Source organism: Crocodylus siamensis, chromosome 3, assembly GCF_052110815.1.
Source record: "Crocodylus siamensis isolate JL-2025a chromosome 3, ASM5211081v1, whole genome shotgun sequence".
NCBI lineage: Eukaryota > Metazoa > Chordata > Crocodylia > Crocodylidae > Crocodylus > Crocodylus siamensis.
Genome location: NC_143397.1, coordinates 223,801,036 through 223,827,289, shown reverse-complemented (window position 1 = coordinate 223,827,289; position 26,254 = coordinate 223,801,036). Strand labels below are relative to the sequence as shown.

The 26,254-nt window shown below is 44.9% G+C and overlaps 1 long non-coding RNA gene across 1 annotated transcript in view; it reads right to left on the bottom strand.

Annotated features, from left to right (window-relative positions):
* The window catches only part of LOC149869515 (uncharacterized), a 42,936-nt gene extending 27,710 nt beyond the window's left edge, over nt 1-15,226 (bottom strand). The window contains exons 1-2 of the long non-coding RNA XR_016441104.1: nt 15,036-15,226; nt 1,962-2,044 (exon numbers count right to left, since the gene is read on the bottom strand). This is a non-coding gene — a long non-coding RNA (uncharacterized LOC149869515). The remainder of the gene's footprint in view (nt 1-1,961; nt 2,045-15,035) is intronic.
* Between the last annotated feature and the right edge of the window lie 11,028 nt (nt 15,227-26,254).

The window sequence follows — 26,254 nt, the reverse complement described above, 5'->3', positions numbered from 1 at the left end:
GGAACAGATTAATCAAGTCTGGTCCAACAGATGCTAATTAGTACAAGTCGGAACAGACATCTGGCATATGTATACCCTCACACTGGAGGTACTAAATTTAATGTGCATTAGAAAAAGCACCTTAATGCATATGTAGATGCACACAGTGGCAATAAGCTGGAACTCAGACACTGAAAGAAACATATTTCTGTCAGACTTCTTGGCTTTGAACACTGAGGCTCTGTCTCTACATGTGGGCATGTGTGGTTTGTGGTGCCACAAGCCTCTTTGTGGCACCAAAAACTGCATGTGTGGAACATGCCCTGCACTGCAAATTTGCAGCGAGTGGGCAAAATTTGTTACCTAGATTTCTGTGTCAGCTGATGGGCCTCCCAGCCATGGGGGAGCACTATGTGCTCTTGCAGCTGGGAGTGCTGTCAGTTGACCCAAACTCTCAGCCATGGGAGTTCCCCAAGGGCCCCCACATTAGGGAGGCCACAGTTGGTGCAGTCTCCCAGCTGCAGGGGGTCTTCATGCACCTCTACAGTGGGGAGACCATAGCTGCTGCAATCTCCAAACCATGGTGGGATTCACGCGCCACATGGCTGGAAGCTCTCAGCTGGGGGTTCTCAGGCTTGGGGGTGCACATGGGCCTCCCCTCCTTTGCTGAGAGCTCCAATCAGCTGACGGGGCTCCCAGCCACAGGGGGCCCTCGCTACATGTTCAATTAATGGTATGATTGGAAGTATCTACAAAGTTATTACACATTTTGTGGAATAACTCGATAGCTTATTCCTCTTTTTATCACACCATTGTCAAGCTTCACCATATGGCGGGGTGACCACTTAAGCTGTGATTAACTGGTGATCACGCTTTATGTGTAATATGTACATGGGGCCTATGGGTGCAGGGGTTTCAGGAGCTGGAGCACATTCCCTCCTCTGAGCCCAGATAGGTCTTGTTTGCTCATGAAATGAACAAAGCAATTGATTCATCTCCTTCCCTCACACACTGTTGTAGAGGAAGTCTTGGAAAGTGCATGGAAACAGCAGTGCTCTCTCACTCTCCCCTTCCTTGTTCACCTGCAGAATGGTGCTTGCTTCTGAGTGAGTTGGACTATTTATGTGAGTGTGCTCTTCTGGGCCCAGGGCCAATACTTCTAACCAACACTAGACAAGCCCATGTGCTTTTAACTAGTGCAGAAGTGAATTCCCCTCTTTTACCAGGCCAGGAAGAAAGCAAAGAATAATTGTAGAAAATGTGTTCAAGGTGGGTGGCAGCCAAATAAAGAAATAACCTAAGACCTTTCTAAATAATATTTGTTTTTTGGCAGCTGGCAAGTGATCTGAGGAAAAAACAAGTCTTACATAACACTGCCTGTTAGGTGAAAGTTTTCTTATAACTCTGTCTTGATGCAGATTACTTGTAAATGATTTTCCCTTTGGCTTTGGGACTGATCAATATAACCGAACCTAAGTAGCTGTTATTAAAAGACAGGCCCCAGCCATTAAGAAACAAGTGCTGTTTTCAAAATCTTTTCATTACTGCACTGCAGGAAATTACAGGATATTTCATTAGCATTTTTAGGATTACATGAAACACCTTATGTTAATATTAGCCTAGTTTTACACCCCCATGCTAACCTGTCACTTGTTCAGGCGGATTATCTGAAACACTTTCTATAGCATTTCTTCCTACATATTTCAGATTTACCCTATCAGCATTGTAAAAATGATTATATGTATTTCTATGCTTACAGCCCACCGGTGGGTAACAGTATGATTACATAATGTTAGCTGACAAAGAAGTGTTAATCACTAAAAATATTTTAACTGTTAATGGTCTTACAACAAGGAGCTGCATTTCTAAAATCCTTATTATATTTCTGCCCTGTAAGCTCATAATGTTATTTTAAATCTCCTGTCATAATTTAGGTCCTGATATTTTGTATAGTGAGACAAATTATAATAATTAGTACTTACACATCCTCTGAAGATCTCACAGGGCACCCATATTTTTAGAACTCCAGATTTGGCTTCCAGTCTTGTACACTGCTGCTCCTAGCCTATTTAAGATAATAAAATACTATCATCCTCCCTGAAAACAGCAAACAAGCATAGTTTAAAAAACAGGGGTTAAAGGTATAGCATTTATTATACAGGAAGATACTAGAGGCTCTATGAACTGCACATCTTTAAGCTAACCATATACAGCAGGATTTGGTGCTGTCACCCTATACAAGGGGGTGTCCATATATGGTGGGATATTTGGATTGGAGGAGTGGTAAGAACTTGTCTCCATAGGAAAAAGGACATGCATAGCTATTGAATAACTATTCTGCAATAGCAATATTGGAGTAGCTCCCAGAACATATTCCAGAATAATTACTTTGCTCACAAAAGGAGCAATTATTCAAGAAAAAAATAACTTTTATTCCAGTACAGGTTTCCCTCACTTTATGCTGTATATGTGTTTCTGGAAAACAGCGCATAACTTGAGTTTGCATAAAGGGAACCCACTTTACAATGTAACAAATAGGGATACATTCCAAGACCTTGATTGTACTAACCCCCAGCCCCATTTCTACCACTTTTACAAGACAATTTTGGTACTCACCAACAGCAGGTAGTACACACAAGCACAGGGTGGTGGTGAATGTTTAGTTGGTGTGAAGAGAGGGTGGTGAAGGGTCTTCAATGTCAGACTCCACATCACTAGTAGGAGGTACAGGAAGGGTAACATCCATCGGAGAATCATCAGCTCTCATCACCCTTCAACACCAGTGGGGTGGGGATGGGGGTAGTTGAGTGAAGCTTCAAGAACTGGAACAGCCACGCAGTAGACTATATTTTGGTGCGTATCACTCCCACAATGCACTGAACAAAGCAGCTGACTGCGGGCTTCCACCACACCAATCGCATAAGAGTGAATTTACCTCACATATAATAAATTTTTGGTATAAAAAAAGGTCATCACATAAGAGCAAATTTGCACATATAGAAGTGAGGGAAACCTGTATATGGTGTCCATACTGGAGAGTAATCCCAAAATACCTGTATCACGCCAGAGTATTTATTCTGGAATAGCTAAATTGGTCAATTTTCCTCACGTAGACAAGGCCAAAGATGCACTTTCACTACTTCTCCCAGTGTGTAGTGTAGATTTATACACTCATGAGGGCAAGGACTCTGTCTTCTGTATCTTGTACAGCACTAAGTGTACAGTGGATACTTAATGAGTAAAAAAACGATAACTGAATGTATGAAAGTAGAAGGTGTGGAGAGTTCTTTGATTCCAAACGTGACTCGAAGAAGATGATGTCAATATTTATTCTTGGAATGTGGACTGCTCGGGGCCCCCCAAAATAGGTTTCTACTGATGAGGTTAATGTAGAAGAAATTGTCAGTTTGAGGATTAAATAGCTCCTCTCTCTGAAGTACTCTAAGGGTGTGTCTACACATTGTCCTTGACGTTATTACTGTGCCATGCTTTAGTACTTCCTTTTGGACGGAGTAACTGCCCATACTGCACCATACACATGACGCATGGTTATTTTTAGCAGCTACTTTATCATAGGGGTGCACTATAACGGGGAGCGCGCTGCTATGGCAAAGTAGCTGCTGGTAGACACCCCTAGACACTACATCAGTGTAGCATGTCACTAAGGTGACATAGCATCATGTGTAGACATGCCCTAAAGATACCATCATGAAGTTTAATGAATACAACATTGTGCTTTGTGTTTTTTGTTAGTTCTTCCCCATTTTGGTGCTGAAATAATACAGAAGATTGGACAGAGTTTGGAAAAGTTAATCCCAGACTGTTGAATAAATGTCTTTCCATACAAAACTAGTGCATGATGTTTGACACTCATGCATACTTGCAAATTTGTTCTAATTACACTATTTCAGCTGAGGGACTTAATTTTCCCAAATCTGTTTGCATAGATACACTGGGGGTTTTTTCTCTTAAAATATTTACAAGAATATTTTCTGGTAAATATTTTCAGTGGAATACTGCCCAAGAAACAAATTGCAGATTTATGGAATGAACCCAACTGGGTATAAGAGGGAAATGTTACTAAATGTGCTGAGTGTGGAATTTAGGCTAAATGTAAAGAAGATTGTTAGGCAGATTACAGGCTGAAAATAACAGGATCACTTATAACACTAACTGTGCCTGGGAGCAACCAATGGTTGTTGCAAAAATATTGAATAATAATTGAAATACTAGATAAGAGTAGAATGGTCCAAGTTTCATAACTACAGGTGAATGAAAGTATCATTCACTTAAAGTGACAAAAATGATCGTAAAAAGTTTTGACTGAACTATGCTGGAAGGTTAATAATTTGAATCTGGGTTTAAAATAATCTGTTTTGGCTTGTATAATGCAACAAAATTGAAAAGATTCTCATAAAACTGGAAGAAGACTTCCTCAAGAACTGCACCATCGAACCCTTGTTATACTTAAGATATATCGATTACATCTTCATCATTTGGACTGAACACCTACAATCTCTGATTGAGTTCCATCAGAAATTCAACAATCACCATCCCTCCATCCAACTTTCTCTAGAATACTCCAGCACCAACATCTCCTTTTTAAACATGATGATCAGTATCCAGAATGATAAACTACAGACCATGTTATACAAGAAACCCACAAACCAACATACATATCTGCACAGAACTAGCAATCACCCTAAACACACCAAAAAAGCTGTGCTATACAGCCAAGCCCTCAGATACCACCAAATTTGAGCTGAAGAGAACACCCGGGATTGCCAACTCACCAATTTTAAAAAAGGCTTTCACTCAACAAGGACAATCCTCCAGAGGGGTAGAGCGCATGTTTGAAAGAGCCACCTAGATACCACGTGAAGAACTGCTGCAGTACAGAACCACCCCCCCCCGAAACTGCACACTGCTGGTTATGACATATCACCCCTCCCTTGAACCTGTACTGAAAATCCTTAAACAATTGCAACCCATACTAGAAGGAGACCCTGTTCTTAAAAAGATCTTCCCAGAGCCACCCATCCTAGCCTTCAAACAAGCACTGAACCTCGCCAATCTCATCACCAGAAGCAAACTTCCTCAAGCCCAAAACACACCAAAAGGATCCAGACCATGCCATAACAAAAAATGCAAAACCTGCCAACATATCTCCACCACTCCTACAATTATTACACCCCACAACAGAGCCATCTGCATTCCTGGATCTTACAGCTGCACCTCCAGAAATGTAATATATCAACTCCAATGCACCAAATCCCTTGGTGGAAAATACGTAGGAGAGACCAAACAACAACTGCACACCAGAATGAACGCACACCGGAAATCTATCAAAGACAGGATTATCCAATTACTGGTGGGGGCACATTTCTCACAAGAAAACCACTCTCTCTCCAATCTCTCAGTCCTGATCCTCAAAGGAAACTTACAAAACACTTCCCAGAGACGAGCCTATGAACTTCACTTCATCAACCTCCTGGATACTAAAAATCATGGACGAAATATAGACATTGGATTTATGACACATTATAACCTGCCTGGCATCTGACTCCCCAGGTATCTCTCCACTATTCATCCCCCTTCTCTCTTCCCCCCCCCCCCATCCTCCAAGCCCGTCTCTCACCCATTGACTCCTCACTCTACATTTTCACTGACTACCTGTCTTGTATGCAGCCCAGCCCAGCCTCTGGCTGCTTTACTTTTCATTCCATCCAGGAAGAGTGCACACCAATTGTAGAAACTTCCTTAGCCTGATGAAGGGCTTTTGAACCCGAAAGCTTGCTTAATTGTTTTCCAACTATCCAAGTTGGTCTAATAAAAGATATCAGATTCACCCAAAGAACCTTGTCTGCCAATGTCCTTAGACCAACACGGCTACAACCTACACCCTCATAAAACTGTGACTTTTTGGTAATAATGACATGCAGCTGCTCTGCTCTAGCAAGACCTCCAGAAGCATTATGCTTGACTCATTAACTTCTGTGGGAGATCTAGGTCCCAAAGGAACACAGAAATCCAAGCACTAAATGAAAAAATAGTATCCATACTCTGAAAGCTGCAGATAACCAATTGCCAAATTGCACATTTAAATGAATTCCACTCATTCACTGGTTAATGGGAGCAAAGAACTCCTCCCCCCCACTTCCTGCTCCCCTGGGTATCATATATTCTCATAATAATTTAGGGATTTTCAGATGTCAAATAGATTAACAGTCTATAAGCACACTGCTCTTTACTGAGGATGCAGTACAGGAAAATCTGGTTCCGGTTTCTGGAGAGAGGTTGTTTGATTTCTTGCTAAAATGAAACCTGTTCTGGGGATCTTTGAGTACAGTAATAGTCATCACATGTCCATTACCTGGCATGTTTTTGAAGCTGACAGAAGCTCAGGTAAGCAAACAGTTTATTACAGAAGGTTGAACTAATGTATATTTTTTCTTGTTACACATTTGGTTAATCCAAGATAGAGATGTATCTACTTTTTATAATGTTTATCTGAGGGTGGAACCATGCCTTTTAACACTGTATTTGATATCAAACATATCACATTCATTATTGCTGCGACTAATAACATATCAAGTGTTGCATCTTCACATCATTGTAGAAACCCTTCTGTTACCCTGAAGAAGTTAAGATCTATATAAAACACAAATACCCCACATCTGCTGCAGAAAAAAATACAGGGCTGGTGTGAATTTCAGAAAAAGAATAGGAAAAGCTCTGAGGGATTCAGTAACTCTCTGGGTAAGACCTAGATTCTGTAGTTCAGAACAAATTCTGTAGTGCTGAGGAACATATCACAGATGTTTGCACTCCTTGGGCGCTCCCACACATGCAGGCATGTGCGCTTGCAGCAGCTCAAATAGCAGCAGCACTAATTTGTGTCAGATTTTTGCCTCAGCACACATGTCTGAACATGCCCTGTGTGTGGGGCAAATTGTGCCACTGTGGGCAAACTGACCCTGCCCAGCTCCTCCCAGATCTTCAGCCAGGGGGAGCTAGAGGCCGGGGCCAACACCTGATGAGCAGCTCAGGGAGCTTCTGAGGCCCAGCCAGTTGGTATCTGGACATTAGCCCCTTTTGCCAGCTGGACTGCTGAAGTGGCCCTAACCTAGAGTGTTCCTTGCACCCTCTTCCCACTGCAGCAGTCTGGCAGTGGGGGCTGCTGCCTGGCTGTGACCTGCTGTCACCTGTTACAGCACCTGCTCCCTTGGACCTGTGGCCCTATGGTTGCACGCCTGCCAGACTCAGATGGGGACCACACAGTTGCCTGAGCTGTGGTATGGGCACTGCAGCAGAGCCTCTTGCAATTCTGGGCAAGCTGCCAGTGGCTTGTGTCTGCATGGTTGGTCTTTGGGCAGCACTGCTGTCGTATCTTCTGATGCCCCTGCCCTGCCATCTGGGCAGCTGTTGCCCAGAAGATGTGCTTATTGCAGTGACCCACTTGGAACTATCAAAGCTTGCAGGGCAGATGAGCCACTTCATCTGCCCTCCAGTTGGGTTCCTGTTGCTCATGAATGACATGTGCCCCTAGCAGCTGGGAAGGCAGAGTGCAGCTGGCAGAGGTGGGAGAATGGTGGCATCGAGTGGTGAGCTCCTGCAGATGCCACTGGTGCTGCTGGCAGCGGGGGGGAGGGGTGGAACGCCGACCAAGGGTCAGTGACAACCCACAGACACTGCTGGCAGCATCTGTGCAGCGTTGCTGCATGTGCACCCATGTGCATCTCCTATGCATCGCCAATGCCAGTGCTGGCCCTCTCCTCTGCCCAGGGCTAGCCACTTGTCTTACCAGCAGAGATCCTGGTATTCCCTGTTTTAAAATTGCAGATTCTTTCATAAAAAACCCAAATTCTCTCATTAAAGTACCCCAAATCCATGTTCTTCCATTATTAAAATGAAACACTACTATATAGAGATCAGTTGGGCAATATTTTATTGATATATTTACAATTTTAAAGCAATTTGGAAGCGACCAGTGCATATATCATAATAATAAAAATTCTAAATATCTATACACTTTGGTGTTTGCTTTTGGTTTTTTTAACATAGAAAAATCAGAGCTGCCCCTGCCCCCTTTGCCCCTCACTCTCAACCTATAGCCCCCCCCCCCAGTCCCCTCCTCCTGACCTGCAGCCCCTACCTGCCCCCACTAGCCCCCTCCCGGCAGCAGCTCTGTCCTAACACCAGGACACGAGTCCAGCTGCAGCTTTCCCACTCACTGCTTTATGGCTCTGAACAGTGCCAGCCCTTGCTGTTCTGCTCTCTGCGCCTCTGCCCAGGCCCCACGAATCCCCATGCTGTTCCTGGGAAGTCCTCAACTGGGGCTTAGGGACTAGGCTGGTCAAGTCACTTCCCTTCCAGCCCCCTTCTCCCCCCCAGGCTGCTCCAGGGGTCAGGGGGTCTCGAAGCCTGGCTGTGGTGGTCTCTCCTACCTGGAGCTCTCCCCCACCCCTAACCCCCAGTTGTTACCTCCACCCCTCCCCCAGCCCATCACCACTCCCTTGTGGTTTCTGGAACCAGGAACCCCACCCAGGCTGGGGCCACATGTTCCAGCACTGGTGTGGGCACGGGGCAGGGCTGCAGTGTGGCAGTTGCCCCTGCAGCTACAACTACTTCTAGCAGGTCTTGTCCCATCTCATGTGGCTGGGTGGGCTTGCAGTGTGTGAGATTTGTGAGGGGAAAGTGGGGTTTGGGGGGAAGCAGTGTTGGGGGGTTGTGGGTGGGTTGAGGAGGTGCCAGTGCTTAGAGCAAGGGTGTCTCCAGGTGGTCTTGTATTTGTTACTATCTAAAGATAGTATCCGTGATGACAAGACTATACTGTGCACATTTTCTCAGGAGAAGGATGCCATTAGAGTTGGTTTACCCTACTCCTTCCTGCCCACTGGTGCCACTCAACAGTTAGAAGTCACGTTTGACTCTGGTGTTGAAGTCATCAAGGATAATGATCTTGTTCTCCTTGCAAGTGTCAGTTAGTAGTTTGTTAAGGTTGGAGTTTTTTGGCATCATCATCAGTATCATGTGTTGGGGTGTACAGGCTGATGATAATGGCAGACTGATTGCTGCTGAGCTTAAGACAGAGGAGCATTTAAGTAGGAAACTAATTAAATTGTGGTTTTGTGATTTTTGTGGAGACTGAGAAAAACAGTGACTTTCATGATTGGGGCAAAAATGGCATTGGCCGCAATTTCCTTCAGAATCAATCCAAAAAGAAAATGCTTACTGGAATATAAAGAAAGCATGGCAATCACTGCTGCTGTAGAGCATGTGATTTGAGTGAGAGCTACTGAGAGCTAGTGATGTAGACTAAGTGAAGATGCCAGTCAGGAAAGCGAAAGTATTTTGGTGCCAATTAGTGGCGAGGAATGGGGCTGCTGGGGTCCCTCCACCAATCAGCAGCAGGGGGAAGTACTTCAATGAAATGCCCACAAAATTGTCTCTGTGTGCTGGTTGTGAAAAACACTTTGAATGATTTAAGTAGGTCTGAAGTCATAAGATGTTTGTTAATGCCCACAGGGAGCTTCATAAGTTGACTGACAAGGTGATTCTTGATGGTGAACCTGATGTCGTGAATGTGTCTGTCCTGGGCTGGTTTCCCCTTCCAGAAGACGTAGCCTCCACCCTCTTTCCTCAGCTAACCCTCATCCACTTGTCTTGCCTCACTCAGAGCTGCAATGTTAATGTTGTATCTCACTATGTTGCTTGCAATATTGCTATTACAAAAGTGTGTTTGAACAATGGGATGATTCCTAGGTGTGAATCAAGCAGGATGTTGACAGATTGCCAATGTTTTAGGGAATAAAGAGAGGAGTAAAATGGAACAAAATTTAAACATAAACAAAGCCACACAAACTTACATCTTTTTAATTAAGACACATTCCAAGTTGTGACTGTCTCTTCCTTAGTTTTGTTTTGTTTTTCAATATACTACAAATCTAGAGTTATGTTATGATTGCATTTTTACCCCTTCCGTTGAGGTGCCTCAAAGTGAATATTACATAGTAATGCTTTTTGGAGTAGAAATGTATGGGAATAGGGCAAAAAGCCTGTAAATGAGGAGAATCAACAAAGCAAAAGATGCTATTTTAAGCTGATATTTTTCTTAGGTATTATCTTGCTGTTTTTCCAAGTGCAAAAATGTGGGTTTATCAACATAAAGATAGATATTTTAGACTTTTTTTAGAGGGAAAATGAAAGTTTTGATATTTTTCAGAAGCATAATTTTCCTAGCTAATACAAACAAGGAAATCATGCAGATATTTGTAACTAATAATGGCAAGTTCAAGAGTTGGCAGTAGGGCTAGAAACATTAGTGAATTTTTTATGTAAATGATTTTACTGGGGGGGAAAGAGAGGACTTTGCTTTTTTTTATACCAAACTATATTACAATATTTGTTTGTTATATAACAAACAGTTCTAACATAACGTTTGCCACAAAATTTTGCAATCTTTACTCATGTCAGTGGTTGTAAATCATGCAAAAAAATTGCATGATTTCAATGGTGATGCTTGTTTGGAGAAGGATTGACATTGTGAGTAAGGGTGGCTGACTGGGGCCATGATTTACTAATCTACTAAACTTTAATATTGTATATTTGAAGGCTGCTTGTAGTATAAAAAGTTCTTGGCTTGTGAATAAAGATTAGACTTTATTTTGCTTTCATTTTTATATTTTTTTTTCAGAACAGTCATTATTTGTCCTTCTTCAAATATATGTCTGTGGACTCCACTGCAGGAGTGCATGCATGTAGGTATATGTAGCAGGCTGGCTGGCAAAGACTTGCAACAGACTGTACACTCTAAGCTGGAGGAGTCTGCAGGCTTGCAGAGACTACAGCCAGCTGTAGTCAGTCAGGAGTGATTGCAGGCTGCCTAGGAGACCTGAACTAGCAGACGATGCTTAGCTGGCCATGGGAAGTTAAAGGCTCCTAGGGAGAGGAGCCAGGAGGAGAAGACTAAAAGAGAGAGTGGGTGCTTGGCTAGTGGCAGCAGAACCAAGCCAAGGACTCTCTCAGGGTCTGCAAAAGATCCAAGGCTGGAGTCAGCAGCACCGTGAGATAAGAAGAGGGAACTCATGCAGGAGAGAGAAGAAAGACTGCACTATGGCACTGAGGGAGCAGCATGAAACAAGCAGTACCTTTTAGGATTCTGGGGAGAGACCTCAGGACTGTGAGTTGCCCTGTATGAGCTCTGGTTATGGGTGTGTTTCGAGGGCTGGTTTACATTGATTCCAGTACAGCAACAGTGCCCAGGAATAAATGTATGGTGTGGGAGACTTAAGTTGACTGGTTGAGCTAAGTATTAACCCTGAACCTGCTGTAGTATATAAGATCAGGTTCTTGTCCAGGACAGAGAAGATTCTCAGTGTCTGTTGGGGCCAAGAGTGCCTTGTGCCTCTTTGTGCTCTGTGGAACTACAGAAAGAGCAGAGTGACCATAAATCTCTTTCATTTCCCTCATACTACCCTTACAGCAAGATAAAACTTAGTCTCTGATCAACCTGCTGCCTTTTTAAGTGATTTCAAGTAATTTTTCAGCTACTTTCTATTAAGAAAACTTCATTTGTGCAATTCCTGTTTTCTTGAATTGACCATTTAATAAATGAAAAGAAGAAAACTATCAGCAACTCCTTGTGGAATTAAGAAAGGCACTTGGTCACAAGACATTCTTTAAAATTTCAGATTTCAAATTCTGTCCCTTCTGTGATAGATGTATCTCCATCAAGGATGGATATAGCCATTGGCTTTCTCCCTGCACAGGAGAGAGCCACATCCTGGAGAATTGCTCTTACATACAAGTCCTGCTCTTAGAGACAGAGGATTAGAAGGGATCTCCTGGACTGTCAAGTCTAGTCCCCTGCTGTATATCATGCCGTATAACACTCCTCATAAACATATCCAGCTGCTTTTTAACTCTAGCTAGCCCCCAATTTGTCTTCCTGGAAGGCCGTCAAGAATCTCACTTCTCTTCTGATTAGAAATTTTACTTTAATTTCCAGGTCAACTTTATTTATGGCTGGTTTATACCCACTTGTTTTTGTCCCATTTCTGGGACATTCCTTCCTAGTGTTCACCTCTCTGACCCTGATATATTTATAGAGAACAATCAAGTTCTCTCGACCTTCATTTTGCTGAGCTAAACAAGCCAAACTCTTTTAAATGCCATATAAACTGTGTTAACCATTCTCTTATTCATCTTAATGTCCCTTTTGCGTTTGTTGTAGCTCAAATTCATCCTTCCTGAACATGGGCAAAAAAGACTGTATGAAACTGCCATTGCCAACCTACTCCTTTAGGACTTACAAGTCCAGGGACCTTCAGCACAAGTTATATCTGCTTGAACAGTCACCACAACTGTGATAGGCTTTCAAGGCATTCATTACTTCACCAAAATGACCCCTTGCTGAAGATTTCCTTAAAAATGCGATTAAGCATTTCTCAATCAGCATTTTGTTTTATCGCTTTTTTTTTTTTTTTAAACCCCTGAATAATAAGATTTTGCAGGGCTAACAGAATTTCATAATGCTATAAGAATTCTTTATTGTAGATTCTTTTTAATGGCAAAACCCTGGCATTAATTCATTTGGGAATGTTGACAATTCACTAGTTTTACTGTAGCTCTCCTTAGTCCAGATCTGAGGATGAGAAAAGCCTTAAGCTATAATTGTACCATGATGTCATTAAATCTCCCTCTTCACCTTTAGATGGGAAGTGAAGCACATTAGGATTCTTATCTTTTGTGAGATCCTTGCAAAAGGGTAAAAAGCTTTTCTCCACACGAGTTCCAGAAAGTTACAGAGCTTGCAGAGCTCAAGACAAGATGGGTTATAATTTTTAAATGTGCAAACTTAGGCCAGCTCTACAGATTACAGGTACTGCGTAATTAACTAGTTAATTGCACTGTTATCTTCAGACCAGTTATGTATGCAAAGTGCTTATCATGACATAAAAACTCCAACTAGCTTTAAAGTTAGATCTCAAAAATGTGTACTAACTTTGTAGTTGGTTGCTTTAATTTGTATGTATAGCAGGTCTACCCTGTGGCTGGGAGTGCCAGCAGCTGATAGGGGTACATCATGCCTAATCAGGGCTGAGAGTCCAACAGCTAAGGGACTTTCAGCCCCCACAGCTGCCAACTCGGGGTCCTGGCAGCACTCTGCAGCTGATTGGGCCCACAGTTCTACAGCTGCGATTGCTGGGTCCTGGCAGTACACCTCCTGATGCGAGGGCCCAGCTGGGTCCTGGCAGCCAAGAGGCATGGCTGTGATCTCCAAGCCCTGGGGATGCATGGATCCCCTAGGGCTGAAAGATTGCAGCTGCCATGATCTCCCAGTCCAGGGGTGCGTGAAACTCCCAAAGCTAGGAGATTGTGGCATTTGAACTCCCAGCTGCAGCGTATATGGGGTGCCCTCACAGCTGGCAGCTCCTCACAGCTGAGGGAGCTCCCAGATGCAGGAGCAAGCTTCTTGCCCATGTAGGGGGAGCCCAGGATTGGGTTCTCCCTGCATGGGCAATGAGCCGTGATGGGATCTAATGTGCAATTCTAAGCCCAGAATTGCACCTCCTGTCATGCGTGTATGGGGTGGTGGGCGGTCCAACTGTATGGATCACACATTAGATCCCATCATACCTTTACCTGTATGTGTAGAGGGAGCCTTAGTGGCTCAGCCTTTTTTTCACTAAAGTGAATGGCAAACTCCCACTGACTTTTAACAGAGCAGGTTACTGGACATTGCATGCTTTTGACATTTAAGAAACATATCTTGAGGTCCCATGCAATCATAGCTTTACCAAAAAATGGTAGTTTAAGGAAAATACTCATAAGTTTAGATGATCTGAATGACCTTGTAGCTAATTGTGCAAGCTTATCTTAAACAGTAGTTTGTAAGAGAGACGGTTTTCTTCCTCAAACCTGTTAAAAGGAAAAACTTAAATATGTTGGTATGGGTTTTTTTTGGTTTTTTTCCTTCAGATTATAGCAAATTAAATAGAAATGAATTAAAGTCATTATATTTTCCAAGCTATTATGAAATACAACATGATATACAGTGTCAGAATAAGCATACCTGCTCTGTTAGTCAAAAGACAATTAGGTTAACTAAGCCTAAAATCTAAGCTGCCTTAGATACTATTTCTAGCAAAGTTTTTTACATTAATGAGTCTTTCACTGTCTTCATAAATGATATTTTTGAGCTGAGAAAAGTTAGTTTTCTGTATAGGAACACCTGTGCTAGACACCAGAGTAAGCAATTTGGTACAAATTAGCTGCCTTTGTCATACTGTGAATATATTTGTTGTTTAAGAGTCTTTACATGATTTGGTTGTGAGTTATGATTATATTTTTAGGATGTCCTTCATTATGGTGTTTGGAAACCCTTACAGAATTCTGAAATAAATTAATCCCAGTAATATTTCCAAAAGGAACATTAATTCTCATCTCCTGTTTTCCTATTTTCTAATTTTGTTAGTAGTGTCAGCTCCAAAGTAGGGTCATCTATTTGCCATAGTCAGTACAAATACTGCACAGGAAGCTGGAGGAAAGGGCACCCGATGAAGTATTTGCACAATGTGATTGTCTTCTCATCTGCAGCACAAAAAAGATGTTTGCCTTAGCCAGATATTGGAAGACAATGTGCCATTGGTGTTTATATAGAGCAAAATGCTCTTCACTGCCAAGTTTGCTAAAAGTGAGTTATATAGTGTTGGAATTCAAATGACCCAGCCAGTTAATTCAGCTAAAATACCTTTATTAAATCCAAAAGCCAATATAAGTTGTAGTTACTTAAAATCAATACACTAAAATACTGTAACAAAATACCAACTAGATGTTAGATAAGTGTTATAATAGTAATTACAGTTACAAGTATTTGATCGGAATACTTACAACTGGGCTAGCGAGGGGGATCTAGCTGCCCCATGCTGGCTGGCTCCCACAGATCAGCTCACACTAGCAAAGAACCTCTGCATCTTGTTCCAGTTTATAACCCTAGATTTTTTTTTTTTTTATTGCATCCTAGTTGGAAATTCCACACACATTTGTCTTACCTTTTCACACAACAGCGAAACTTCCTTTGCCCATTTGCTCTAGATTCCCCAGGGATGATGTCCCATATGCCAGGCTGTTACCATGTCTTCTATACTGTACTTCCTTCTACATTAACCTATATATGGACATCTTACACTGCTTTCTAAGGGCAACAGCATTTTTTACTATTCCAGGTGATCACCTGTCTGACCTGTTTTTCTCTGTCTCTCACGCTCTCTCTTTCTCTCCCTCTCAGCTCTTGGATTCCTATGTTGTTGTGTTTGTATTTGATAAAACATCCTGTCACCTCTTACATTTCTTAGTTTGTACCAGCATGTAGGAATTATGTGGGGAGCCCACCTTGCCTATAAGGGCTTAACTCTTTCCTAGTGTGGAAAGATTCTACCTGACTTCAGTAGGAGCATATTCAAACTTAATGTATAGAAGTAGTTAAAAAAGGAAGTAACATGCTAGGATAAAGAAAAAGGTACAAAGCAATATTGAACTATTATGTCATCATATTAATTCACAATATCATTTTAAGTGGAATATTGCACTCATCTTTGGTCACACTGGCTGCTTGCAGACCTGGAAACCTCCCCACCAGCCATGGCTCTTTACTTTAAACTTGGTATGTTCCCACGCTGAGCTCAGCACATGGCCAGGAGAGTCAGTGTGTTAACTGAACCTGGCTTTCCCAACATCTGTAAGGATTGAGTGCTTTAGTGGGGCTTTTTTTGGCACTTTTTTTTCTTATAGCTGATTGAGTCAGCTTTAGTTAAAAATGCCAAAAAGCTCTGCTGAAGTGCCTGTTCTCTACAGATGCTGCAGAGCCAGATCAAAGCAATGTGGTGCTGCTTCCAGTAGAGCCTGTTGGTTTTCTTCCTCACGTGTGTCAGCATCCACTGTCTTGAAAAGTATATACCATAAAAATATGGAGTTTAGATGTGGAAAATGAAAAAGATGAAAGGGCTGAAGAGGCTGGTCTTGAAAAGATTGGACTGTTGGGACAGGAGCTAAATGGGGACCTGAAAGAGACATATAAAATAATTAATGGTATCAAGAAAGAAAATTGCATTTACCCACAAAAACAAGATGGTTATCTATGAAAGATGTTGTTAGCTGTGTTAGTCTGAAATCAATTAGAAAGCAGGGTAGATATGCACCTTTAGGCTAGGTATAGACATTCAAAAAGCCCGAGGTGGAATTGATTTAAGTGATGTGGTTTTCTGTAAGCAGCGTAGCTTAAATTGGCAGTGAATAGAAAACACATTCACTCTTTTGTGGGGAGAGGATAAAGAGGTGGGGGAGGAGGGCAAATCTTAAACTGGGTTCCACCATTTTTAAACCAGTCTGTGGGTCTACATGTGCGCCTGACTGTGCAGTTTTTACTTCAATTGAAATTAAAGCAAGTACTAAATGACTGCATAGTGTTGGCTCTGGATTTAGGATGCAGATGCCTTTTTCCGGGGGGGAGGGGATACCCATCCTCAGACTGACCATGACCTTTCCATTCAATAACAGGCAAATTTTATTGATACACAATGATAACATAAAAGAAACAATACAAACAATCAAGCAATTCTATATATCTACCAAGTCTTAGGGCTGTCATCAGATTCAAAGTCCATCTGGCCAGGACAGAGTCTTCACTCTGAGGCTCTCTCTTAGGCATCAGATGTTGGCAGTCTGGAGGTGGGATGCTGAGGCCCACAGTCCCCACTCCTGTGGGGTGATGAGACAGGTTGGTGGTGTGCCCTCTGTCCATGGTGGTCTTGGGGGATGGAGACAGGGACCCTTCTTGAGGAGAAGGACAGGAAGGGACCCAGGTGGGATGGGGAGGGACCCTTTGTCACTCTCAAGTCTTTGCTTTTATAGTCTCCTTGCCTCCTGATGACTGCTGATCCATGGCTCTGGCTGGCTGGTTTCTCTCTGTGGTCACATGTCTGCATAGCTCATCACATGCACACACGCTAATTTGGTCTTTCTGGGCCTTCTGCTAATTTGGTCTTTTCCCACAAAACCAGGACTCAGGCTCCTCTGCTGTGGGGCCTTGTTAGCTGGTGCTGCCCTTATCTCATGTTATGGAACAGTATGGTACATGCCCTCCTCTTTCCCAGGCTGTATGTATATCCATGGGTCTTGTTGTGTTAGACAGCCTGTCTGCTTTGAAGGCTGTGTGAAACACTGTATGTGAGACTCAGGCTTTTCAGAAATCAGTTAACTCCTGCTGCCCATCCTGAACCATTCTAATATATATACACCTGTGGCAGTGCACCTTTAGTGCCTGCCACTTTAAGGGCTGGAGCAGGCAGTTGCCAGGTGCCTGATGAGGGCGGCCATTTTCAAACATAGATCAGGGAGGCACCAGTCTGTCTTGAGCAGCCAAGAAGGCAACATCAGGCTGAGCTGCTCCTGGAGCACCTTGGAGGTAAGGGTGAGGCTATGGGGAACAGAAGGCCTCAGTGATGGGCATGACCTGAAACTGCACCCTGCTGGGGATGGATGGCTTGGTGGGGATGTTCATGGTGGGACAGCACCCAAGAAATCCCAGGCCAGTTACCTCCCCAGTGAAAGATGAGGTGCCTGTCCTCACAACCCCAGCTCCCACATCCTAGTGGGCAACCTGGCAAGGAGGTCAGCAGGACCAAGGGCATCCAGAGCTGGGGAAGGTGCCCAGAGAGAGTGAGGGGCAAGGAGCCCAGAGTTTGGGAAAAGGCGTGGAGCCTAGTGAAAGGCTAGGAGCCCCAACTGTGTATGTGGGGTGAGGGGCACGGAGCCCAATGAGAGAGGCTGGTGTTAGGGGCTGGGATATGATTACAATTTGGATGCCATCTGTGAGGCATGGGCCATGGTACAGAGCCATGGATAGCTCCCCCTGGCATCAAAGCATAGAATGGGCAGCCTCCCGCATTATACCACCAGTTATGGGAATAGCGAAGTCATGGTAGGTGAGACTAGGTAGACTGCCCTATGTAGACAGGCAAGCAGGCCAACCTGAGACTCGATCCTGAGCTTGGCCCCTGTCACAACACCTATAAGCAAGTTCCCAAAAAAGAAAACCTTTAAATGCTATTTTCTAAGTCAACACACAGTAACTACTCGTACTGTGCTGTCCTGGCACCTTATGGGCTGTTTCTGACTCTACTTTGCAGTAGCAACAAGCTATGGCAACATAGGGTCTTGTGTAGACATGCCCAGTATGTGCCAAACTTCTGTTTTGTTACAGGTATATACTGGTTTCCAATCACTTATACCAGTAAAAGTGTAATGTCTGGCCCTACAGACTAACTGGATGTGTCTACATAAGTTGTTTACTGGGCAGTTGACTACTTAACTGCACAGTAAACGCATCAGTGTCTACACATGTATCCCTATGTACAAAACCAATAAATTCTGCAGCAGCACATATGTAGATGCTGAGACAGCTGTGGGGGCCCAAGGATGCTTCAGTGCAGGGGCTGCCTACTGCCTAGCTCTGTGCCAAAGCACCCTTATGACCCAGCCAGCCCCTCCACAGCACACTGAGTCTGGTCAGAGCAGCTCTGGGCTGGCAAGCTGACTCCTTGGTCAGTGTGCTGCAATCTGGGCATACATGCATGAACAACTGGTGGCCCTAGAGACTGGGGTGGGGCACCATGGCAGCGAGTGGGGACCTCCCAGTGTTGGTGGTGGAGGAGGTGGGAGTGTTGAGAGGGGACTGCCCACAGCTGCTGCCAGCCATGTCAGCAGCAAGGGGAAGGTGGGTACAGGCAGCAACTGCCCATAGAAGCCAGCAGCTGCTTCGGTGGTAGTCAATCTTGGGTGGTGGGGGCACGTGCCCCTCTGTATCCCTTTACAGGTTGCTTATGCACACGTGTAAACTGTGGTACCTGGGAACAATGAACTGTGAAGTAATAAGCAATAAGACATAGATATATCTTATTTAGTTAATCTGTAAAGGTGCATAATACATAATTAACCCATTGAACTCACTGTAGCAAATATGTTCTTGGATTCATTAATATAATTTTTTTATAAAAGGATGAAACACACTGGCCCCATTCCTACAACTGACTCTACTAGTTGACCCCTATGCTCCTTTAGTGGGACTCTGTGGAGCCAGAGGGGTCTGCACAAGTGGAATCAGACTGCAGCCTTGTACTGTCGCTGAGAGCCACTGGTGACACGTCGGGGGGTGCACATGCACCCCCTGAGTGTGGTGGTGCACACCTTATGAAAAGGCACCACTGACGGTGTTGGCGGCAACTGCAGGCAGTAGTCGCTCATCACCCCCACTGCTGACACCACCGGTGGCATCTGCGGGTGGCCAGAGTTCACTGCTAGCCAACGTTGCTGTTCCTGGCAGCATCTGTGGGTGGCTGCCAACCCCTGGTTGGTGCTTGCCACCCCCTGCCCCCTTCTGCCAACAGCACCGGTGGCATCTGCAGGAGCTCCCAGCTTACTGCCACCACGCTCCTGCCACTGCCACTGTATTCCTGCTGCTGTGCCCCCCCCAGCTGCCAGGAGCATGTCTCGTTCATGCTGAGAGCCTCCACAGTTACTTTAGATAGCATCATAGTTTCTAGGGTCAGAAGGGACCTGAACAGATCATCAAGTCTGGCCCCCTGCCCTGGGTAGGAATGAGTGCTGGGATCATAATATCCCAGCCAGATATCTATCCAACCTCCTCTAGAAGACCCCCATGGTCGGGGAGAGCACCACCTCCCTTGGGAGCCCATTCCAGAGCCTGGAAGCCCTAACCATAAAGTAATGCCTCCTGATATCAAACCTGAACCTACTCTCAGTCAATCTGTGGCCGTTATTCCTTGTTATCCCAGGTGGTGCCCGGAGGGAACAGAGCCTCACCTATTTTTTTGCTGGTCCCCCTTGGTGAGTTTTTGGATGGCCACCAGATCCCCTCTCAATCTTCTCTTGTGGAGGCTGAATAGATTCAGGCCCTTTAGTTCATCTTAGAATGGGGTGAGAAACAGTTTCAAAGGCCTTCCTGAAGTCCGGGTAGATGACATCCACCTCAAAGCATGCATACAAGGACTTTGTGACTTGGTCATAAAAGGAAGCAAGGTTAGTCAGGCAGGATCTGCCTCCAATGAACCCATGTTGGTTGCCCCTGAGCATTATCTCCCATGCTGAGCCCCTGCAGATGTGCTCCTTGATAATTTTCTCAAAGGTCTTTCCAAGTGTCACAGAGCACTAAGATGCCCTGCTCCTAGAAGAGCAGAAACTGCCTGGGAGAGGACCCAAAAAGAGAGGCAGAGGCCCAGGTGCAGATTACCAGGGCAACAAGTCAGAGGGCAAATTAGCCTTCACCTACACATGGTCAGCTGACCAGAAGGGGGAGGGCCCTGGGCCCATATAAACCCCAGGCTGGAGATAGGGAGGGCAGTACTTTGCAGGTGGCCAAGGGGGAAGGAGCCCTTGTAGAGTAAGTGAAGGGAAGAGGCCTAACTAAGTTCTGCTCCTAGTAATAGAAAAGAGCAGAGCACACCTTATGCAGTTGGTATTATGTTATAGCTCGTGGGATTGTTTGGTTGTAGTTTTATAAGACCGGTGGTTTGGGTGAGACTATTTGGGGAAGGAGGAGGCCTCAGTGGGGCCCCACTGCAGTGTGGGGACCCTGATGCCAAGGAGGGCATGGCATTTGGGGTGCACAGACCCTGCCACCAGAGAGGGCACAATATTTGGGTGCACAGATCCAGGCGCCAGAGAAGGCGCAGCATTTGGGGTGCACTGACCCCAGAACCAGCAAAGGTGCCTGTTTACAAATGCCAGGAACTTGGGGAATAAGCAGGAGGAGCTTGTCCTCCTGCTTAATACAAACAATTATGAAATCATAGGGCTAATAGAGACCTGGTGGGACTCCACTCATGACTGGACCATGGGTATAGATGGCTATACCCTGTAGAGGAGGGATCATGTAGATAAAAGGGGTGGGGGTGTAACTCTCTATGTTAAGGAAAGCTACACGTCCCTGCAAACTGATATTGGTGACCAGGGTGGATGACTGGAGACCCTCTGGGTTAAAAACTGTGGGGAACATGGCACAGGGATCACAACGGTGGGAGTTTACTACAGATCTCCTACCCGAAGTCAAGAGTTTGACCAGGAGTTCGCTCAGGAACTGGCTGAGGCCGCATGCTCCGGGACCATGGTTGTCATGGGTGACTTCAATTACCTAGACATCTTGTGGGAGGAGCACTCAGCCAAACCAAGTGGTCGCAAAGCTTTCTCTCGTGCATGGATGACCTCTATCTGATGCAGGAAGTCTATGGGCTGACAAAAAGTAAAGCGCTGCTTGAACTGGTACTGGCAACCAAGGATGACCTAATCAGCAACTCAACGATTGAAGGGAAGCTGGATGACAGCAATCATGAGCTGATCAACTTCACAATCCGCGGTAAACTGGCAAGTCAGTTAGCAACACGGAAGTCCTTGACTTCAGGAAAGCCGACTTTGACAAGCTCAGGAGGCTTGTCAGTGAGGCCCTAAGGGACCATGACCCCAGGGAGAGGGGAGTTCAAGAATAGTGGCCGCTCCTCAAGGGAGTGATCCTCAATACACAAGCTAAGTCTATTCCATCTCGGAGGAAAGGTAGCAAGGGGGCACAGCAGCCCCCCTGGGTCTCCAGGGATCTAGAAGACCTCCTGAGGCTAAAAAGAAAGGCCTACAAAGGATGGAGGATGGGATTCACCTCCAAGGATGAATATTCTGCCCTGGTCCAGTCCTCCAGGGAGCAAACCAGGAAAGCCAAGACTGCAACTGAACTTCAACTAACTTTGAGCATCAAGAACAATAAAAAGTCCTTTTTCAGATGCATGGGGGGATCCAGAGGAAAAGCAAGGGCAACACTGGAACCTCTGCTGAATGAGATGGGGCAACTGACACCCAGGAAAAAGCCAACCTATTTGTGTCGGTCTTTCATCAGTCCTATGGGATGCCCATGCCCACCATGCGACAGGCCAGTCCAGGTGAGGGAGATCCCCTGCCCTCCATTAATGCTGACCTCGTGAAGGAACACCTTAAGAAGCTGGATACCTTCAAGTCAGCCGGCCCTGACAATCTACACCCCAGGGCACTTAAGGAGCTGGTGAGTGTCATAGCCCAGCCTCTGGCATGGATCTTTGAAAACTCCTGGTGCTCTGGTGAAGTGCCTAAAGACTGGAAGAAGGCCAATGCGGTGCCAATCTTCAAGAAAGGGAGGAAAGTGGATCTGGCTAACTATAGGTCCATCAGCCCACCAGGGAAGGTCTTAGAAAAGTTTAATAAAGAGGCCATCCTTAATGGACTGGCCAATGCCAACATCCTGAGGGATAGCCAGTACGGGTTTGTTGCGGGTAGGTCTTGCTTGACCAATCTCATTACCTTCTACAACCAGGTGACCTATCACCTGGACAAGGGAGAAGAGATTGAGGTCATATATTTTGACTTCAAAAAAGCCTTCAATCTGGTATCCCATGATCACCTCTTGGTGAAACTGGCCAATTGTAGCCTTGGGTCCACCACAATCTGCTGGCTGGGAAATTGGCTCCATGGTTGGACCCAGAGGGTAGTAATTGATGGCAGTCGCTCATCATGGTGTCCTGTGACCAGTGGGGTCCCCCAAGGCTCTGTCCTTGGACACATTGTTCAACATCTTCATTAATGATGTGGACATTGGAGTCAGAGGACTGGCCAAGTTTGCTGATGACACCAAACTTTGGGGCAAAGCATCCATACCAGAAGATAGGCGGGTGATCCAGGCTGACCTGGACAGGCTCAGCAAATGGGTGGATGAGAACCTGATGGTGTTTAACACTGAAAAATACAAGGTTTTCCACCGTGGCAAGAAAAACCTGCAGCATCCTTATAGGCTGCTGTGCTGGCTAGCACTACAGAAGAAAGAGACTTGGGGGTCATCATTGACCACAAGATGAACATGAGCCTGCAATGCGATGCTGCAGCTAGTAAAGCAAGCAAAACGCTGGCTTGCATCCATAGATGCTTCTCGAGCAAATCCCGAGGACGTCATTCTTCCCCTTGTACTCGGCCTTGGTGAGGCTGCAGCTGGAGTACCGTGCATCCAGTTTTGGTTTCCACAATTCAAAAAGGATGTGGAGAAGCTTGAGAGAGTCCAGAGAAGAGTCACGCGTGTGATCAGAGGTCAGGAAAACAGAACTTACGACGACAGGCTGAGAGCCATGGGGCTCTTTAGCCTGGAAAAGCGTGGGCTCAGGGGTGATCTGATGGCCACCTATAAGTTTATTGGGGTGACCACCAATATCTGGGGGAATGTTTGTTCACCAGAGCACTCCAAGGGATGATGAGGTCAAACGGTCATAAACTACTACAAGACTGTTTCAGGTTGGACATAAGGAAGAATTTCTTTACTGTCTGAGCTCCCAAGGTCTGGAACAGCCTGCCACTGGAGGTGGTTCAAGCACCTACATTGAACACCTTCAGGAGTAAATTGGATGCTTATCTTGCTGGGATCCTATGACCCCAGCTGACTTCCTGCCCTTTGGGCAGGGGGCTGGACTCGATGATCTTCTGAGGTCCTTTCTAGCCCTAATGTCTATGAAATCTATGGAACTAGGGTCCGCAGAGAGCCCAGGTGCCAGTGAGGAGCAGAGACAGAGCTGCGAAGAGCCTAGAGAGAACAAGGGGGCCAATTCATATCAAGGCCCATACCAGACAACGTTAATGCCATCTGCGAGGCTCGTGGTGTGGTAAAGGGGTGGTCAGAGCCACCTATATAGCCCATAAGGCTGGGGTGTCTGGGGACACCTATTTTGAAGTGGGACCCACAAGGGGTCTGGGACCCATGGGGTTAGGGAAGTCCATCAGGACCGTGTCTGACCAGAAGTGAAGGCAGCCTCCCTATATTACATTTTTACATCAAGACGTGGCGGGTGAGAAAAGAGGACATCCATCTGAATTGGCATGGTCGAGGGGCCTTAGGAGATCATGGCCATCCTTGAGGACTCCATCCCGTGACACCAAGTACCAAGGTGGGACTAACTGACAAATAGTTACCTGGGTTCTCCTTTCTCCCCTTCTTGTAAATGGGGACCACAGTGACCCTTTTTCAGTCCTCTGGGACCTGGCCAGAGCACCATAAGTGCATACAGCTGTTCCCAGGGCCCTGCTATGACCTCTGCCAATTCCCTCGGTACCCTTGGATGAAGAGCATCCATACCTGCTGATTTTAAACATGTCCAGCCCCTCCAAAAGTTCCCTAACTAGATTGTCTCCGACCCTAGGCATGGCATCGTGTCTCCTGAGCCTGTCCATAATCCTAGTGGGAGAGTTGTCCAGGTCCCTGCTCAGAAATATGGAGGCAAAGAACTTGTTGAAGAGATCAGCTTTTTCCTTTGCTGCAATCATCAGATTGCCAAACCTGTCCTGTAGGGGCCCCATATTACCTGGTGCCGCCTTCTTGCTCCCTATGTATTTGAAAAAGGACTTTTTATTACCCTGAATTCTGGTCGCCAGCCCTAGTTCCATCTCTGCCTTGGGCTTCCTAACTGCCTCCTTACAATCACGAGCAACGGAGGTGTAATACTCCTTGGTGATAGCCCCTTGCTTCCACTGATTGCACGCCACCTTTTTCGCCCTCGGGCCCTCCTGGATGCCTTTACTGAGCCAAGGGGGCTTTTTAGCACTCTTGCCCCCTTTTGGTTCGTTTTGGGACTGACTCCCTCTGAGCTCAGAGGATTGTCTCCTTAAGGAACAGCCACCCATCCTGGACTCCCATCTCATTGATGCTCTGAGTCCCCAATGTCTCTCTTACTAATTTCCTTAGCTCATTGAAGTTGGCCCTCCTGAAGTCAAGGATTTTTGCCTTACTGTTTGCTTTCACCACCCTGCACTGGATAGTAAATTCCAGCTTACGATGGTCAGTAACTCTTAGGTAGTTGAGTACCTGCATATCCCCCACCAGGTCATTGCCTGTGGCAAGGACCAAGTCCAGCAAGGCATTTCCTCTGGTGGGATTGTGTATGTCCTGGGTTGCATGGAGGTCCTGTATGCAGGGTAAAAACTTACGTGAGTCTTCAGACCTGGCTGACTGATCCGCCCAGCAGATGTCTGGGTAGATTAGCTCATCCATGACAACCACATTCTTTGTCCTTTCAGCCTCTGTGAGCTGAAGTATTATATAAGCATCATATAAGTATTCATGCTTCAGTGTATATAGCAATCTCTACATGCCTGGGGTTAGAAAAAAATTACCCCTATGGGCAGAACATTCCATACTTGTCCAGTATAAAAATCATTTAAAAGTTCTTCTGATATATCAGGTCCTGGGTGATTGCTGGAAAAAGGATAATGTGAACTAGATGGACCACTATTATGGTCAATATGGCAACGCTAATCCAGTGATTGTGGAGATGCATTAAAATGGGTAAATTCTTAATCTTTTTTCACAGCCATGACTTTGCTGTTCCTGATGCTAATGAGGCCAGCTTTTTTTCCTGAGGTATTGTGCTGTATATGTTTTAATGAGACACTTATAATCTACCTCAAACAAATTGTCTTGGCAAGTACCTGACAGCTGCATCCCCTATGTTTGCAAAACTAGGTAAGGAGAAGGTGCAGTGTGATGTCATGAATGAGAAACTTCATTAGGTACTACTAAAAATATCTGTAGGTACCTACTGAGTATGATCAGAAATGATTTTTTCTAATCACATACATCTTTGCTATTCAACCAAGCCTTTTCAGGTTTGATTAGAGCTAAACTCCAAAATGAGTTCTATTTGAGTTCATAGCTAGTGGTAGCTGATCTGAATTCTGGTTTATGGAGCTGTCACTTGTTTAATTTTCCTTTTTTAAAAAAGGATTTTTCATGTAGCTTTATCTCATGATCAGAAGGTTTCAATGTCTTTTGTGTAAAGATGACAGAAAGGGACTTTTTAACATCCTTAAAGAATTATTTTTTTCTTCCCAGCATCTATGTTTCTATCTTCAGCTTCTTTCACCCATCAATTTGTGAATAATTTAAAAGCAGAGCTGTGGTATTAACAATTGTATTTGGGGGTTTTAGAAAGCAGATCTGACATTAAAATGAGTTCTACATCTACCAGCTGCCTGACCTAAAAATTCTGGCACTTCATTTCCTTGTTCTGCTGTTTTGGAAGTAATGTGTTTCAGAACACAGACTTAGTACTTTGGATAGCCTACCTTTTGGTTATTTTCAAAGCTTTAATTTTTCTTCTTCTAAATGGTGCTATTTTAGGTTCAAATTGTATCTTCTCATGTT